Source organism: Nomascus leucogenys, chromosome 24, assembly GCF_006542625.1.
Source record: "Nomascus leucogenys isolate Asia chromosome 24, Asia_NLE_v1, whole genome shotgun sequence".
In the NCBI taxonomy this organism is placed as follows: Eukaryota; Metazoa; Chordata; class Mammalia; order Primates; family Hylobatidae; genus Nomascus; species Nomascus leucogenys.
This window is the reverse complement of record NC_044404.1, coordinates 7571409-7589730: the sequence shown is the minus strand read 5'-3', so window position 1 is coordinate 7589730 and position 18322 is coordinate 7571409. Positions and strand designations below refer to the sequence as shown.

The window sequence follows — 18322 nt, the reverse complement described above, 5'->3', positions numbered from 1 at the left end:
GGAGTAGAGAGGAGAAGGAGGGGGACAGGGTTGAAAAACTAACTCCTGGGTACTGTGCTCACTCCCTGGGTGATAGGTTCCATTGTACCCCAAACCTCAGCATCACACAATATTCCCATGTAACAAACCTGCACAGGTACCTCCAAATCTAAAATAAAACTTGGAGGAAAAAAAGTTGACCTTTAAACATTATAACGTAGAAAGAAGCCAGAGAGGCCACAGTGGGCCCTGTGCAACTGAAGTTATGAAGAAGAAATGTGGATCGGATGAATGTATAAAGTAGATGCAGACTGACAGGCGAGATACAGCAGGAGAGAGCAGGGAACAGGAGGCCTGGAGGAGCCCATGACTGTGTCAAGGGCAGAACACCCCAGTGAAACCCACACACTCCTGCTCCCGAGGCCCCTGGGGCAGCCCTGAATCCAGAAGTGTCCTTTTGCGGCTCCAAGACTTTAATCCGCCTGTCCGGCTTTTCCTGGGCTCCTGTGCCTGGATATCTCCTTCATCACCCACCAGGCTCTCGTTCCTTGAGTGTCTTTTGTTTTTTTCTTTCTTTCTTTCTTTTTTTTTTTTTTTTTTTTTTTTGAGACGGAGTCTCGCTCTGTCACCCAGGCTGGAGTGCAGTGGAGCGATCCCGGCTCACTGCAAGCTCCGCCTCCCGGTTTCACGCCATTCTCTTGCCTCAGCCTTCCGAGTAGCTGGGACTACAGGAGCGCCCGCCACCAGGCCGGCTAATTTTTTGTATTTTTAGTAGAGACAGGGTTTCACCGTGTTAGCCAGGATGGTCTCGATCTCCTGACCTCGTGATCCGCCCATCTCGCCCTCTCAAAGTGCTGGGATTACAGGCATGAGCCACCGCGCCCAGCCTGTTTTTTTTTTACGACCAGAAGAGTCCTGTCTTAAACAGGGATCTTAGATGTAATTGCACTTTTCAGCTGAGTAAGAGGAGAGAAAGACAAGAAAAGAGCCATTCATTTGCTGAACACATGTTGAGAACTCTCTGTGCCCTGAGCCACTTTGGGGAGACAATGATAACTTGAATCCACAGTATTATTGAGGGAAGAAAGAAGACAGACAGCTAAGCAAGTAATTCTACTGCGACGAGATGAGCATGAGAGGAGGAGGAAGGAAATGATTGTCTCCAAACCCCAGCATCCTCAGAGCCAAATGTCTCCAAAGCATAAACCACACTGGAAATGTATGCTTGGAGTTGAAGATGAGATGCAAATGTTTGATAATGAACAGGCATATGGGAAATTTATTTCAGCTCCCCTCCTTACCACTACCCCGGACCTGCAATCCTTCCATCTCTATTAAAAAGAATTAAAAACAAACAAACAAGGTGTATCCTGAGAGCTTTGCACAGATTAATTTTTACAGTGGGTGAAGCCCACAAAAGTGCAGCCTTCGGTTATGGGGAACTGTGATAACAAAAGCAGTATCCATGGTAACTGATCAGAAACATAGGAAATCTATGACGAATCTCTGATGAAACAGATAATCAGACTAGATGATACTGACTCATTAATCTAGTTATGGAACCTTACAAGAAAAAGAATTGTACCTTCAGAGAATCAGGAGACCCACATCTCAACACGACATCCATCTGCATCAGGATTCCAAGGGAATCACCTTTTTCTCCGAAAATAGATAGGGATTTGAGACCCAAAATCTCAGTGTGTATTGGCAAGTTGGGGGATGGGTAGGAGGCATGTAATGAGGAAGAGCTTGCATATTCTGATGGGGAAAATTTAGCCTCACTTTCTTATTCACTTATCTCATGGGCATTTAATATATCCACTGGCCCATGTGTGTAATCCCAACGCTTTGGGAGGCCAAAGTGGGAAGACTGCTTGAGATCAGGAGTCTCAAAAAATAATTTTTTTTTTTTGAGACAGGGTCTCACTGTCACCCAACCTCCCCCTCCTAAGTTCAAGCAATTTTCCTGCCTCAGGCTCCTGAGTAGCTGGGACTACAGGCATGCACTATGACTCCCAGCTGATTTTTGTATTTTTAGTAGAGACGAGGTGTCACCATGTTGGCCAGGCTGGACTTGAACTCCTGACCTCAGGTGATCTGCCCGCCTTGGCCTCCCAAAGTGCTGGGATTGCAGGCATGAGCCACCATGCCTGGCCTACAAAAAAATTTTACAGGTATGGTGGCGCACCTGTAGTAGCAGCTACTTGGGATGCTGAGGTGGGAGGATTGTTTGAGATTGGGAGTTCTAGGCTGCAGTGAGCTAAGACCGCACCCCAGCACTCCAGTCTGGGTGACAGAGTGAGACACTGTTTCAAAAAAAAGAAAAAATTTTTAGGGCCAGGCAAGGTGGCTCATTCCTATAATCCCAGCACTTTGGGAGGCTGAGACAGGAGGATCCTCTGAGGTCAGGAGTTCGAGACCAGCCTGGCCAACATGGTGAAACCCTATCTCTACTAAAAATACAAAAAAATTAGCGTGGTGGCGTGCGCCTGTAATCCCAGCTACTCAGAGGCTGAGGCAGGAGAATCACTTGAACCCAGAAGGTGGAGATTGCAGTGAGCCGAGATCACATCACTCCACTGCAGCCTGGGCAACAGTGAGACTCCCTCGCAAAAAAAAATAAAAATAAAAAAATAACAAAAAAAAAAAAACAGGTTCAAGCGATTTTCCTGCCTCAGCCTCCTGAGTAGCTGGGATTACAGGCGAATGCCACCACGCCTGGCTAATTTTGGTATTTTTAGTAGAGATGAGGTTTCACCATGTTGGTCAGGCTGGTCTCGAACTTCTGACCTCATGATCTGCCTGCCTCGGCCTCCCAAAGTTCTGAGATTACAGGCGTAAGCCGCCGTGCCCAGCCAAAACCAAAATTTTTAAAAATCTACTGTGGATTCACAGATTGATGTTGAATATTGAAAGGCACATTTAAGAAAGCAGTAAAGTCCCGTGTTTGGGGAACCTCTGCCCAGGCCTCTGAAGCAAAAAAGGTCCAAGGAAATTTGTGCCAAACTTTGCAGAAGGACTGTAGCTTTGTGTGTGTGTGTGTGTGTGTGTGTGTGTGTGTGTGTGTGTGTGTGTGTGTGACAGTGACAGGATTTCGCTCTGTCACCCAGGCTGGAGTGCAGTGGTGCAATCATAGCTCACCACAGCCTCCATCTCCCGAGCTCAAGCAATCCTTCCGCTTCAGCCTCCCGAGTAGCTGGGACTACAGACATGCACCACTATGCCCACCTGGACTTTAGCTTAATTCTCACAGACTTAGGAGAGACATATGCCATGCACAAGACCCCAGCAAAGGCCTTGGTTGTGATTGCTTGGCAATTAGCCCTGGCCCAGTGGCATTTCTGCTAATGTGGCTTGGAGAGTAACTGCAACCCTAGGCATGGATGGATAGGACTTTATGCCTAGCTCTTCCTCTTTCTATGAATGTGCCTATACACAAAAGCTGGACAGAATTATAGACCTTCCCCTCTTTGCTTTGTGGGGACCTTGTGAACATGCACTATGTGCTGTTAACTTCTGAAAGAAATAGGACATAGGCGGCCGGGCGCAGTGGCTCATGCCTGTAATCCCAGCACTTTGGGAGGCCGAGACGGGCAGATCACGAGGTCAGGAGATCGAGACCATCCTGGCTAACATGGTGAAACCCCGTCTCTACTAAAAAATACAAAACATTAGCCGGGCATGGTGGCAGGCACCTGTAGTCCCAGCTACTCAAGAGGCTGAGGCAGGAGAATGGCGTGAACCTGGGAGGCAGAGCTTGCAGTGAGCCAAGATCGCGCCATTGCACTCCAGCCTGGGCGACAGAGTGAGACTCCGTCTAAAAAAAACGAAAGAAAGAAAGAAAGAGAGAGAGAGAGAAGGAAGGAAGGAAGGAAGGAAGGGAGGAGGGAAGGAAGGAAGGAGAAAGAAAGAAAAAGAAAGAAAGAAAGAAAGAAAGAAAGAAAGAAAGAAAGAAAGAGAAAGAAAGAGAAAGAAAGAAAGAGAAAGAAAGGAAGGAAGGAAGGGAGGAAGGAAGGAAGGAAGGAAGGAAGGAAGGAAGGAAGGAAGGAAGGAAGGAAGGAAAGAAAGGAAAGAAAACTGCATAAATCACATGGGCTGAAATTTAATTTTTATATTACAATCGAGAAAATCAAGCCTGTGAAGATGGCCCTAAGATCAGCTGAAGGAAACGGGAATTGATTTCTTCATGAAGTCATGATGTGACAAACCCCTGGCCAGATGTGACCTGACAAATGTCCACATCTGCATCACAGAAGCCACACCGTCATCCTTTCATACTTAGAAAACAGATTAATAACATGGCAAGGAGTGATTACATTAACCGTGGAACAGCTGCCTATCTGATGAATTGGAATGGGCAGCAGTATATGCAAGTTACATTTCAGAGTCAATGAGTTTTGATAATTGAGTTTATCCCTAGCAATGAGTACAGTTCTAGGAAGTCTAGATAAAAGCGTTATGGGTTCTGTTGGCTTAAGTGTTTCCTGAGCAAGGACCATTAGCTTTGTGTGACTTTTTTGGACTTTTTGTTGTCATTACATCTGGGATAGAACTTCAGTGTTCCCCAGCCTCGTTGCTACCCCACAGAACCCCCTTTTATTGTTTTTGTTTTTTGTTTTTTATTGTTGTTATTTTGAGACAGGGTCTCACTCTGTCCCCCAGGCTGGAGTGCAGTGGCGTGACCTCAGCTCACTTCAACCTCCCCCTCTGGGTTCCAGTGATTCCCCTGCCTCAGCCTCCCGAGCAGCTGGGACTACAGACGCACACCACCACACCCAGCTAATTTTTGTATTTTTAGTACAGACGGGGTTTCTTCATGTTGGCCAGGTTGTTCTCGAACTCCTGGCCTCAGGTTATCCTCCCGCCTCGGCCTCCCAAATGCTGGGATTACAGGCATGAACCACCTTGCCTGGCCCTAATCTCTTATGAAGACAGTAATCATGTGGGATTACAGCCCACCCTAATGACCTCCTTTTAACTTAATTACCTCTTGAAAGACCCTATCTCCAAATAGAGTCACAATCTGAGGTACTAGGGGTTACAATTCATATGAATTCATACGAATTTGGGGAACCACAGCATCAAGATTTACATTTACCTTATATATTCATGTTATAATATATACTATACATGTTAATATAATATACTTATGTTATAATTTATAATATATTTATGCTATACAATATAACTATTATATATATATTTAAAAATCATCTGTCAATAGTGCAAAATAAATTTGATAGACCCCAGACATAGTGTGGAAGCGGAAGGAGTGAGAACAAGGTGAATCTGGAAGACGCAGCACGTAGCGCTGTAGAATAGCACAGGTGCAATAAGCGGAGAGCAATAAAAGGTGGTTGTAATTAAATGCTGGCCAGAATGGTGCAATCCCTAACTACCACAGGAGCTCAGGGAAGGGAGAGAGATCGGCAGCGGGCAGAAAGTGTGAAAGAGGCTTGTAGAGTGGTTGGGCCTCAAAGCGTGGGGCCGTTGTAGGTAGGAGAATTAAGGGAGAGCTACGTTAATAAAGAGGTGCAGGCAGAACCACAAGGACTGACTTCATAGCTGGAGCTCCAGTTTGCAAACTCTCTGTTTAAGTTCTGGACAGGACTGCATTGCTGGGGTCTTCTCAGCCAAACTCATTAGCTTAGGAAGCCGCTACTCAGGGCACAGTATTTAAATATGCAGGACTCTGCCCTTGTGTCTTAATTGATCCTGAAGAAATGCCCAGACATAACGCTGAGAACCCCAGTCAGCAGGAAGAGCACTTCCTTCATTCAGTGACTTGGTATTTTGCATCGGCATCCTATTGGAACCCACCAGGCAACCTCTTACTGCCTCCGAAGCCCTCCGAGGAATTTACAAACGCCAGCCCCCGATGGGGGAGAAAGGTGGGGCGCCGCAGTGGGAGCAGTCATAGGAACCTGACACCCGCTGTCGGGTACATGGCTGTGCGTGTTTCAATGGGACTGATTTTTTTTTTTACTTATTTTTAGACAACCTCAAATAACAATCTAGAAAAGCCAGACTCCAGAGAACAATGAGAAAATGTAGAGAAACCAAATATAAAAATACCGGCACATGCAAAAAATAAAACAAAATAAAAAAATCAATTCACTTCCACAGATTACAAGTGGAAATTCCCAGAGGGACGAGTAGATTTTGGAAGAGAAAAAGAGATTATATTTTATGGGAAGAGATACAATAACCATTCTCTTCCCATAAAACAAGTGATGGAAGATTGTCTCTGCTTCATAGATATACACTGCACATTTTCAGGATAATACTAACAGGAAATCAATAGGATCTTTTATATGTGAAAAGACATTATCTCTCTGGACTCCCAGCACGGCTAATCGGGCTATAGAAGATCTTCACGAAAACTTGCCACTGGCCATTAATCTTGGTCCTGGGACAGTAAGTAGCCTGCAAATCCAGATCTTTGTTTATTTTTAAATTATCCTTATTATTTATTTATTTTTTTATGGGGGGAGATAATCGCGTTCAAAGCATCACCCTCCATTAGAGCCACTGAGCCTCCAGATGACAAGTGTCTCCACAGCAGACCAGATGCTCCCGGAGAGCCCCTCCTGCCCACGTCCACGCTGGGTGATGGCCATGTCATTAGCCACCAGAAGCTTTTTCTGGGTATAATTTGATAGCTATGACAGGCTCAGCGGGATTTATGGGATCTCCTGGTTTTTGCCTTTATTGATCTGAAATAGAACCAAAGTTAATATTAGCAAAAAACACTTTGTGCTGGGGTCATTTACCCATGAAAGGCTTTGGTGACTGGTGGCTTTGAACATTTATTATACAAATGTTCTTGGCCAGCTCCAGGTCATGAGCCTCATGATGGCCAACAGACTACACATTCTGGCCTCTCCTGCCACGGGAGTATCTAACCACTGTCCTGGTAAGACCCTTTCTTTTTCCAAGACACCTTAATCATCACAGGGTATACAGCCCATTAGTATCAAGTTTGGATTTAGCACTGGCTCTGCCCTGGCATTAGTTTACTCCAGCTGCCCTAACCAAGTACCAAAGTCTGGGTAAAACAACAGAAATCTCAGTGGGGCACAGAGGTTCACGCCTGTAATCCCAGCACTTTGGGAGGCCAAGGCGGGAGGATCACTTGAGGCTAGGAGTTTGAGTCTGGGAAACATAGTGAAACCCCCATCTCCAAGAAAAATACAAAAAATAATACACACACAAAAAATTACAGGCATAGCAGTATGTGCCTGTAGTCCTGCTACTTGGGAGGCTGAGGTGGGAGCATTGCTTGAGCCCAGGAGGTCAAGGCTGCAATAAGCCAGGATCATGCCACTCTACTCCAGCCTGGGTGACAGAGACTGATATATATATGCATATGTATACATACATATGCATATGTATATATGTATAGATACATATATATGATATATACATATGCATATGTATAGATACATATATATATGTATCTATACATATACATATATATATATTATCTCGTAGTTCTGGAGGCTTGAAATCTAAACCCAGGCATCCCCAAGGCCATGCTTTCCCTGGTGGCTGTAAGGGAGGATCCTCCTTGTCTTTGCAGCTTGCAGAGGTTGCCTCGACATCCCTCAACTTGCAGACGCATCATCACTCCCAAAAGGTGGCCATCTCCTCCCTGTGTCTTCACATCATCTTCCCTCTGTGTGCAGCTGAGCCCGAATCTCCCGTCTTTAAAAGGACACCAAGGCCGGGCACGGTGGCTCACGCCTGTAATCCCAGCACTTTGGGAGACCAAGGCGGGAGCATCACGAGGTCAAGAGATCAAGACCATCCTGGCCAACATGGTGAAACCCCGTCTCTACTAAAAATACAAAAACTAGCCGGATGTGGTGACGGGTGCCTGTAGTCCCAGCTAATTGGGAGGCTGAGGCAGGAGAAATGCTTGAACCCGGGAGGCAGAGGTTGCAGTGAGCCGAGATCACGCCACTGCACTCCAGCCTGGCCACAGAGCGAGACTATATCTCAAAAAAAAAAAAAAGACACCAGTCATATTGGATTAGGACCCACCCTAATGATTTCTTTTTTTTTTCTTTTGAGACAACCTTTCATTCTTGTCGCCCAGGCTGGAGTGCAGTGGTGCGATCTTGGCTCAATGAAACCTCTACCTCCCAGATTTAAGTGATTCTCCTGCCTCAGCCTCCTGAGTAGCTGGGACTACAGGCATCAGCCACCATGCCCAGCCTGATTTCAATTAAATTACTTCAAAGGCCCTATCTCCAAATACAGGCACATTCTGAGGTCCTGGGCATAGGACTTGTCTTCAACATATGAACTGGGGGGACCCAATTCAACCCATAACAGCCCCCAAAAGACTTCCCTCTTATTAAATGCAGACTAGATCATTCCTAATATGATCAGCGTAGATCAGGGGTTCTCAGCCTCAACACAGTTGACATCTGTCCAGATAATTTTTTGTTATGGGAAGCTTTCCAGAGCATGATATAGGGTATTTATTAATAGCAGGACCTCAGGCCTCTACCCGCTAGATGCCAGTAGCACCTCTCGCCTCCCTTGTAAGACCCAAAAATGTCCCCATTTATTCATTTATTGCCAAATGTCCCCTGCAAGGGGAAGAGCGCCCCCAGTGGAGAGCCACTGAATTAAGTGAAATGTAGGCCGACCTTAGAGAAGCATTGCAAGGGGACTGAGCACAGATGAAGAGGTTAGAGTGCTCACACATCAGGCAGAGAATCTTCCCTAAAAGCGGCGGATTCTGAGGAACCCCCTAAATGTCCAGATTCCTTCATGAATTTCAAGAGTAGTTATTGTGTGCCAAGTATACATCAGGCGCTGATCTGGGCACTGGAGGAAAAAAGAGAACAAGACATTTTATTTTTATTTATTTATTTATTTTTATTTTTATTTTTTTTGAGACGGAGTCTCACTCTGTCACCCAGGCTGGAGTGCAGTGGCTCACTGCAAGCTCTGCCTCCCAGGTTCAAGCGATTCTCCTGCTTCAGCCTCCTGAGTAGCTGGGATTACAGGCGCCCGCCACCACGCCTGGCTAATTTCATATTTTTAGTAGAGATGGGGTTTTGCCACGTTGACCAGGCTGGTCTTGAACTCCTGACCTCAGGTGATCCACCTGCCTCGGCCTCCCAAAGAGCTAGGATTACACGTGTGAGCCACCATGCCTGGCCGAGAACAAGACATTTTAAAACCCCTGCCTTAAATATCATACATTTGAGTGGAGAAGACTGAAAATAAATAAGATAAATAAAATATGTAGAATGCTGGATTGTCATATGTGTGAATGTGAAAAAAAAACAAGAGAAGCAAGGAGGACAAGAAGTGCTGGGAGGATGATACTGAGCTTTTTTTGTGTGTGTTAGATGGAGTCTCGCTCTGTCGCCCAGGCTGGAGTGCAGTGGCACGATCTGCAACCTCTGCCTCCCAGGTTCAAGCGATTCTTCTGCCTCAGCCTCCCAAGTAGCTGTGATTACAGGCGCGCACCAACACACCCAGCTAATTTTTGTATTTTTAGGAGAGATGGGGTTTCGCCGTGTTGGCCAGGCTGGTCTCAAACTCCTGAGCTCAAGCAATCTGCCTGCCTTGGCCTCCCAAGTGCTGGGATTACAGGCATGAGCCACCACACCCAGCCTGTGATGCTGAGATTTTCCAGGGTGGCCCGGGCAGGGCTCACTGAGATATGGGGACAGGCTGAGAATGGGGGAGTGGGCATTGAATCATGCAGATTCAGGAAGAGCATCGTAGCGGGAGGGAATAGCCAGGGCAAAGGCCCTGAGGCAGGAGCATCCCTGGGGAGTCTGAGGAACAGGAGGAGGCCTGTGGGGCTGGGGCACCGTGGACGACAGGGAGACGGTGGCAGATAGAGTCAGCGAGGGAAGGGCGGGAGACAGATGACGGAGGGCTTTCGGGTCATGGCAGAGACAGGCTGGCACCTTGAGAGTTATGAGGAGCCAGTAGAGCTCCTATGTGTGTGTGGAGGGGGGTGCAGGAGGTGGGGGTAAATCATCCAACATTTAGCAGGATTCCTCTAACAAGGGGCTAAAGAAGTGCCAGGGCAGAAGTCCAGCTACGTGACCATTACTACATCCAATAGAGAAACAGGGATCCACGGACTAGCGTGGTGGGTAGCGTGAGGTGCGGGGAGATCCTAGATGGTTGTGTTTGACAGCAGTGCCAACAAGATTCGCTGATGTGCCAGACATGGGCTCTGAGAGAGCAGGGAGGTCTTTGGCTTCGGCAAATGGAAGACACAACCACAGTTAATTGAGACGAGGAGTCAGCAGAAGCAGCAGGTTTGGAGGGAATATCAGAACATTTGCTATTTGTTTTCATTGGGGTAAAATAGACATAACATAAAATGTACTATTTTAGCCACTGTGAAGGACACAGTTCTGCGACCATTAGTACATTCACATTGTTGTGCAGCCATTGTCACCACCCATCTCCAGAACAGGGCAGGAAGCCAGGGCACTTCGACACTGAGTTCCATAGTGGAGCCGGGTACAAGTTGGCCTAAAGATAGGGTTACAGCCAGCTGGGCGTGGTGGCTCACGCCTGTAATGCCAGCACTTTGAGGGGCCGAGGCGGGTGGATCCCCTGAGGTCAGGAGTTCGAGACCAGCCTGGCTAACATGGTGAAACCCCATCTCTACAAAAATACAAATATTAGCCAGGCCTGGTGGCGGGCACCTGTAGTCCCAGCTACTTGAGAGACTGAGGCGGGAGAATCAGTTCAACCCAGGAGACAGAGGTTGCAGTGAGCCAAAATCACGCCACTGTGCTCCAGCCTGCATGACAGAGCGAGACTCCATCTAAAAAATAAAATAAAGATAGGGTTGTCAGATGTCCCTCTTCTCCAGGGACAGACCAGATTCTAGCCATTGCCCTATAATTAATAGTGGCCCTTCACACTCTGAAAAGTGTTCTAGTCTGGGTGATAACATGGCCACACTTCTCACTCTGAAGTAAGAACTTCCAGGCAGCATCTCTTGTAAAGTAAAGATGCAGAGCTTCAGGGACTCAGAACCTCCACCTGGGCTCCTCCACTAGGGGCACATCTCAGTTACTCGGGCCCAGTTCAAGGATGGGTGAAGGCCTGTTTTTGCCAATGACTAAACAACCTTGGAGAAGTCTGTGCACATCGGTCGCTATGTCCTTGGTTCTGGCAGGAAGCAAATGTAAACTCCTGGTCGTGAGGGCAACCGCATAGCCTTGGGTCTGCTTTCCTCCTCGACTCACTGGTTCTGACGCACTAAACAAATGATAAGCCTAGATTGCTAGTCTTTGGCTGTGATATCTCCTGCTAGAATTTCCATCTCTCCCACAGCCTACCCTGTGGGACCATCTGCTTCTTTACAGCAAATCTCACCTCACCTGTTGACATTTACATGCACATGCCAAAACTAAGAGAAAGCCTGAAGAATGTGGGACATGACGAGCTGGGATGTTCCTGGGTCGCTCCACGCTTCATGAGTCAGGCAGGCTGGAATGTGTTTCAAAATCAGGGAGTTACGGATACACATTCCAAAGTCCCCAGTGACATGTTCAGAATGAACGGAGCTCCATGACAGGCAAAAACAACAGCCCTTGTTTAATTCTGAAGTTTACATGCACATTGGCACTGTTCTATCCCAACCTTTTGTTTCCATGGAAACCATTTATGATACCACAAAAAGAGGATTCTGACCAAAGTAAGGAAGGAATAGCAGCAATGGAAACTAGCTTTCAAATGAGCTTCAGGTAGAGGGAAGGACAGGGGAAAAAACAAACAAACAAACAAAATGTGGAGCCTGATACGGTTTGGATTTGTGGCCCTGCCCAAATCTCATGTCAAATTATAATCCCCAATGTTGGAAGAGGGGCCTGACGGGAGGTGATTGGATCATGAGGGCAAACTTCCCCCTTGCTGTTCTCGTAATAGTGAGTGAGTTCTCGTGAGATCTGGTTGTTTAAAAGTGTGCAGCACCTCCCCCTTCGCTCTCTTTTCCTCCTGCTCCAGTCACGTGGGACGTGTCTGCTTCCCCTCCGCCTTCCGCCATGATTGTAAGTTTTCTGAGGCCTCCCAACCATGCTTCCTGTATAGCCTATGGAACCGTGAGCCAATTTAACCTCTTTTCTTTATAAATGACCCAGTCTCAGGTAGTTCTTTACAGCGATGCAAGAACAGACGAATATAGAGCCATGCCCAGAGCTATTGTTAAGGAGAATGACTCTCTTGGGATGCCCTAGGATGGTTGTTTGTGGCCCAGGCACAGCCCACTCCTCCCAGAGTTGATTCTGACGATCTAGCTGGCTGAGTAACCCTCCCAAAAACTGCTTTACTCTTATGTTTTCTTTTCTTTTCTCAAGAAAAAAAGTGTTGTTCAACCAAGGGGAAAGCACTCTCTGTTGTAACCCAAGCATGCAGAGGCATGGGGTGGAGGAGCAGAAGTCACCCAGAGTATTAGTTTCCTGAGTGTGCTGTAATAAACTTGGTAGCTTAAAACAATAGAAATTTATTTTCTTACAGCTCTGGAGGTCAGAAGTCCAAAATCTGGATGTCAGCAGATCCACGTTCCCTTTGAAGAGTCTAGGACAGACTCCTTCCTTGCTGCTTCTGGTATTGGTGACTTGTCGGCCCGTGGTTGCTTTACTCCAATCTCTGCCTCTGTCTTCTCATGGCCGTCTCCCCTGTGTCTGTGTCTCAAATCTCCCTCTACCTTTTTCTCATAAGGACACCTGTCAGTGGAGCTAGAGTCCATCCTCAATCCAAGATGATCTCAGGATCCTTCATTACATCTGCAAAGACCCATTCTCGAAATAAGGTCCCTTTCTCATGTTCTGGGGGTTAGGACTTGGACATCACTTTTGGGAGCCACGATTCAACCCACTATACCCATATAACAGGAGACTTTGCCTTGGCAACTATAAAAATTCACATTCCATTTTGGGAGGCCGAGGTGGGCAGATCACGAGGTCAGGAGATCGAGACCATCCTGGCTAACACGGTGAAACCCCGTCTCTACTAAAAATACAAAAAAAATTAGCGGGGCGTGGTGGCACATGCCTGTAGTCCCAGCTACTCAGGAGGCTGAGGCAGGAGAATTGCTTGAACCCGGGAGGCGGAAGTTGCAGTGAGCCAAGATCGTGCCACTGAACTCCAGCCTGGGCGACAGAGCAAGATTCTGTCTCAAAAAAAAAAAAAAAAAAAAAAAAAAAAAAATTCACATTCTGAGCACCAAATGGGAAACCCTGTAGGTCTTGAAGCTTTGGCCAATTTCCGAAAAATTGCATGAGCAGTTCCTACCACTCCAAGACCTGGGCACGGCAGGGAATCTGGGGCGTTGCCATGGTGATTCTAAACCTTGAAACTTTTGTTTTTTCATATTGTTTGCAAGGAAGTAGTTACTCAAACCTCATATGAAATGCAGGAATCCAACAGATAGGCTGTTTCTAGAGTAAGCTCATTGCTTGGAGTGAGAACTCCCCTCTGCCTTCATTGAAGAAACAGCATCTGTGACGTTCTTGGGATTCTCCCCAGTGACCACCATTCTAGGCTTAGCAACAACCTTAAACTTTCAATATAATCAGACATATCTGAGAGTGAGGAGGACAGACGAGGTTGAAGAGATATGCTCCAATACCACCCTCCGCCACTCCTATTCAGAAGAAATTTTGAAAATGCTTGAAGGAGGCCAGGCACAATGGCTCATGCCTATAGTCCCAGCGTTTATAGAGGCTGAGGCAGGTGGATTACTTGAGCTCAGAAGTTCGAGATCAGCCTGGGCAACATAGTGAGAACCTGTCTCTATAATTAAAAAAAAAAAAAAAAAAGAGGCCAGGCACAGTGGCTCAAGCCTGTAATCCCAGCACTTCGGGAGGCCAAGGCAGGTGGATCACCTGAGGTCAGGAGTTCGAAACCAGCCTGGCCAACATGGCAAAACCCCATCTCTATTAAAAATACAAAAATTAGCTGGGCGTTGTGGTGTGTGCCTGTAATCCCAGCTACACAGGAGACTGAGGCAGGAGAATTGCTTGAACCTGGGAGGCAGAAGTTGTGATGAGCCAAGATCATGCCACTGCACTCCAGCCTGGGCCACAGAGCGAGACTCCATCTCAAAAAATAAATAAATAAATAATAAAAATAAATAAATTTTAAAAAAGAAAGAAAATGCTTGAGGCTGGGTGTGGTGGCTCATGCCTATAATCCCAGTAACATGGGAGGCCTGAGGTGGGAGAGGATCACTTGAGGCCAGGAGTTCAAGACCAGCTGCAGCAACCTAGTGAGACCTCTTTATTTAAAAATCAAATAAAAAATTTAAAAACAAAACTCTTGACTCTACTAAGATACTGTTGGTAACACGGACAGTGAGTGAAAAGCCTCTGTATGAACAGCTTATCATGATTAGCATGACTCTGCCACCCACATCTGTAGTTACGAGGAGCTGCAGAGGGCCAGGTGGCAGGTGAAAGCTTGTTTCTCCAGGAAACAACAAACTTGGAGAAGCCGTGGCTTTTGTTGAATCTTCCTGGAACTGTCATGCAGGAAAGCCTGGGAAAGGGAAGATGTGGGTAAGTTCATCAGAGTTTCAGTCTGGACAGGATTTTGGCTGCAGATTCTCTTGGTAATTTCCTTTTACATGAAGTAAAAACCTGAGTGACTTTCCTCATGTTAATACATCCATCACCTTCTAGATCCAGCATCCCGCTTCCAGTAGCATGCTGGGGCCTCTTGTAGCATGCTGGGGCCTGAACACATGGTCTGACTTTGCAGTCGTGGCACTGAACCCCTGAGAACCTACCAAAAGGAGGATACGGAGGACAACCCTCTCCTTGATGGTGTCCCACCTGGCAGAAACAGGCTTTGCTCCTAGAATACTTTCAGGCCCAGGATCATCTTCACAATGAAAAACCAAGATTAGGCCCGGGCGCGGTGGCTCATGCCTGTAATCCCAGCACTTTGGGTGGCCAAGACAGGCGGATGGCTTGAGCCCAGGAGTTTGAGACCAGCCTGGCCAACATAGCAAGACCCTGTCTCCACACAAAATACAAAAATTAGCCAGGCATGGAGGCGTGTGCCTGTAGTCCCAGCTACTCAAGAGGCTGAGATGGGAGAATTGCTTGAGCCCAGGAGGTGGAGGCTGCAGTGAGCCAAGATCACACCATTGCACTCCAGCCTGACAGAGTGACAGAGACACTGTCTCAAAATAAAAAAATACAAAAAGATAAACCAGGACTGGGAAAACAGAGCTAAGGTGGTATGCCCGCTTATTGTGAGCCTTCTGGAAGGAGGTCAGGCACTTTTGAAAAGAACCAGAGGTGGCCGGGCACGGTGGCTCACGCTTGTAATCCCAGCACTTTGGGAGGCCGAGGCAGGCGGATCACGAGGTCAGGAGATCGAGACCACGGTGAAACCCCGTCTCTACTAAAAATACAAAAAAATTAGCCGGGCGTGGTGGCGGGCGCCTGTAGTCCCAGCTACTCGGAGAGGCTGAGGCAGGAGAATGGCGTGAACCCGGGAGGCGGAGCTTGCAGTGAGCCGAGATCGTGCCACTGCACTCCAGCCTGGGTGACAGAGCGAGACTCCGTCTCAAAAAAAAAAAAAAAAAAGAACCAGAGGCCAGGCGCGGTGGCTCACGCCTATAATCCCAGCACTTTGGGAGGCTGAGGTGGGCAGATCACCTGAGGTCAGGAGTTCAAGACCAGCCTGGCTAATATGGTGAAACCCTGTTTCTACTTAAAAAAAAAAAAATACAAAAAACATAGCCGAGGCCGGGCGCAGTGGCTCACGCTTGTAATCCCAGCACTTTGGGAGGCTGAAGCGGGTGGATCACTAGGTCAGCAGTTCGAGACCAGCCTGGCCAACATAGTGAAACCCCGCCTCTATTAAAAATATAAAAAATTAGCCGGGCGTGGTGGCGGGCACCTGTAGTCCCAGCTACTCGAGAGGCTGAGGCAAGAGAATTGCTTGAACCCGGGAGGTGGAGGTTGCAGTGAGCCAAGATCACGCCATTGCACTCCAGCCCGGACGACAGTGTGAGACTCTGTCTCAAAAAAAAATTAGCCAGACACGGTGGTGCACGCCTGTAATCCCAGTGACTATGGAGGCTGAGGCTGGAGAATTGCTTGAACCCAGGAGGCAGAGGTTGCAGTGAGCCAAGATTGCGCCATTGCACTCTAGTTTGGGCAACAAAAGCAAAATTTTGTCTCAAAAAAAAAAAAAAAGAAAAGAACCAGAGAATCAAACACATTGTCCACAAAACAGCCCTGCTTCTGCACAAGCAGGTGATGGGGGCGCCATTTTCCTGAAACGTTCCCCCTTCCTGTTCTAAACCTTGAAGTGCAGTTTCTTTGTACACTTCTGTTCATTGGGACCACAAGTCTGCCCTCTGCTGGTTAAGGGATATGCAAGCATTATTACAACTGGGAAGGGGACCAGTGCTGTGGCCCCTTAACCGACATTTTTCCCAGAGGGGCAGTGATGTAGGCAGTAATGTACTTACCTCCTAACTCATAAAGACTTTATCTTAGAGTCAGAGCTGTTGAGTGGCCGATAAAACATTCTCTACCTTCATGGGTCACAGATAACATCTACACTCCGCATATCCCAGGGAATTCTAAAATCAAGCTGGTGTTATCACACCTATGGCTAAAAGTCCTCTGAAACATCATCATGTAAGTTAATCTAAAAGAGAAAACATAAATAAACCAAGGAAACATAAAAACAGTCATTGAAAGATACAAGCCTGAGTCTGGATCCTGTTCTTTCTATTTACTAGCTCCATGAGCTGGAACAAGTACTCAACTTCTCTTTTTTTTTTTTTTTTTTTTTTTTTTTGAGACACGGTTTGACTCTGCTGCCTAGGCTGGAGTGCAGTGGGGCGATCTCAGCTTACTGCAACCTCCACCTCCTGAGCTCAAGGGATCCTCCCACCTCAGCCTCCCAAGTAGCCGGGACTACACGCAAGCGCCACCACGCCTGGCTAAGTTTGTATTTTTTGTAGAGACGGGGTTTTGCCATGTTTCCCAGACTGGTCTCAAACTCCTGGGCTTGAGCAATCTGTCCACCTCAGCCTCCGAAAGTGCTGGGATAACAGGCATAAGCCACTTCGCCCTGTTACTCAACTTCTTTAAACCCCCGTTTCCTTAACTGTAAAATGAGGCTGTCTATAATTACGTCAGATAATTGTTGAAAAGATTCAATGAGATCATTAATCAGGTAGGCACAGCGCAGTGTCTGGCACATTTTGTAAACATTCTTTAAATCAGGGGTGTCCAGTCTTTTGGCTTCCCTGGACCAGATTATTAGAATTGTCTTGGGCCACACATAAAATATACTAAACACTAACAACAGCTGATGAGCTTCAGCAAAAAAAAAAAAAAAAAAAAAAGCCGGGCACGGTGGCTTAAGGCTGTAATCCCAGCAATTTGGGAGGCTGAGTCAGGCAGATTACCTGAGGTCAGGAGTTCGAGACCAGCCTGGCCAAGATGGTGAAACCCTATCTCTACTAAAAATACAAAATTTAGCCGGGCGTGGTGGCACACGCCTGTAGTCCCAGCTATTCAGGAGGCTAAGGCAGGAGCATCACTTAAACCCAGGAGGCAGAGATTGCAGTGAGCCAAGATCACACCACTGCACTCCAGCCTGGGCAACAGAGTGAGATTCCGTCAAAAAAAAAAAAAAAAAAAAGTAAAGAAATCTCATAATGTTTTAAGAAAGTTTACAAATTTGTGTTGGACCACATTCAAAGCCATCCTGGGCTGCATGCAGCCTACGGGCCATGGATTGGACAAGCTTGCTTTAAATGTTAGCTTAAATATTTTTCTTTTCAATTCATTTTATTCTAGAAGCTAGAAATCTTTGCTCGCAGTGGCGCAGTAGAAAAAGCCAGTTTTGGAGAAGAGAAGTGTGTATTGAGACCGACAGTTTCGTCACCAATGGTCCTCAACCAGGGGCAATTTTGTGTGCCCAGGGGGTTTTGGCAATGTCTAGAGACATTTTTTGGCTGCCACAACCAGGGACTGGTGCTACTAGAATCTAATGAGTAGAAGCCAGGCATGCTGCTAAATATCCTTCAATGCATAGATCGGTTCCTACAACAAGGACTTATCCAGCCCAAAATGTCAATAGTGCTGAGATTGGGAACCCTCTCCGGCTTCACGAGAAGCGTCTTCAGCTTTAACATTGGAGACCTGAGTCCTTGGCCAGCCACTGTATACAATCAAAGCTGTGCTTCTCTAAAGTTGAAAACTCATTTGGTAATGCCAGCTATGAGTACTATGAACAGGTATGGCACTAAGCAATGGTGACTCTGCTGAGTTCCAGAACTTTCTATCTCTTACTAACCAGTAGCATT

At 46.8% G+C, this 18322-nt stretch overlaps 1 long non-coding RNA gene across 2 annotated transcripts; it reads right to left on the bottom strand.

Annotated features, from left to right (window-relative positions):
• Positions 1-6401: 6401 nt before the first annotated feature.
• Positions 6402-11466, bottom strand: LOC100581415. 2 transcript variants are annotated; one of them, XR_122521.2, is made up of 2 exons: positions 11361-11466; positions 6402-6695 (listed from the first exon to the last, which is right to left on the bottom strand). It is a non-coding gene; the product is annotated as an uncharacterized LOC100581415 (long non-coding RNA). The 2 variants fall into 2 exon arrangements; XR_122522.2 differs by lacking the exon at positions 11361-11466 and adding an exon at positions 8640-8725.
• Positions 11467-18322: the final 6856 nt, after the last annotated feature.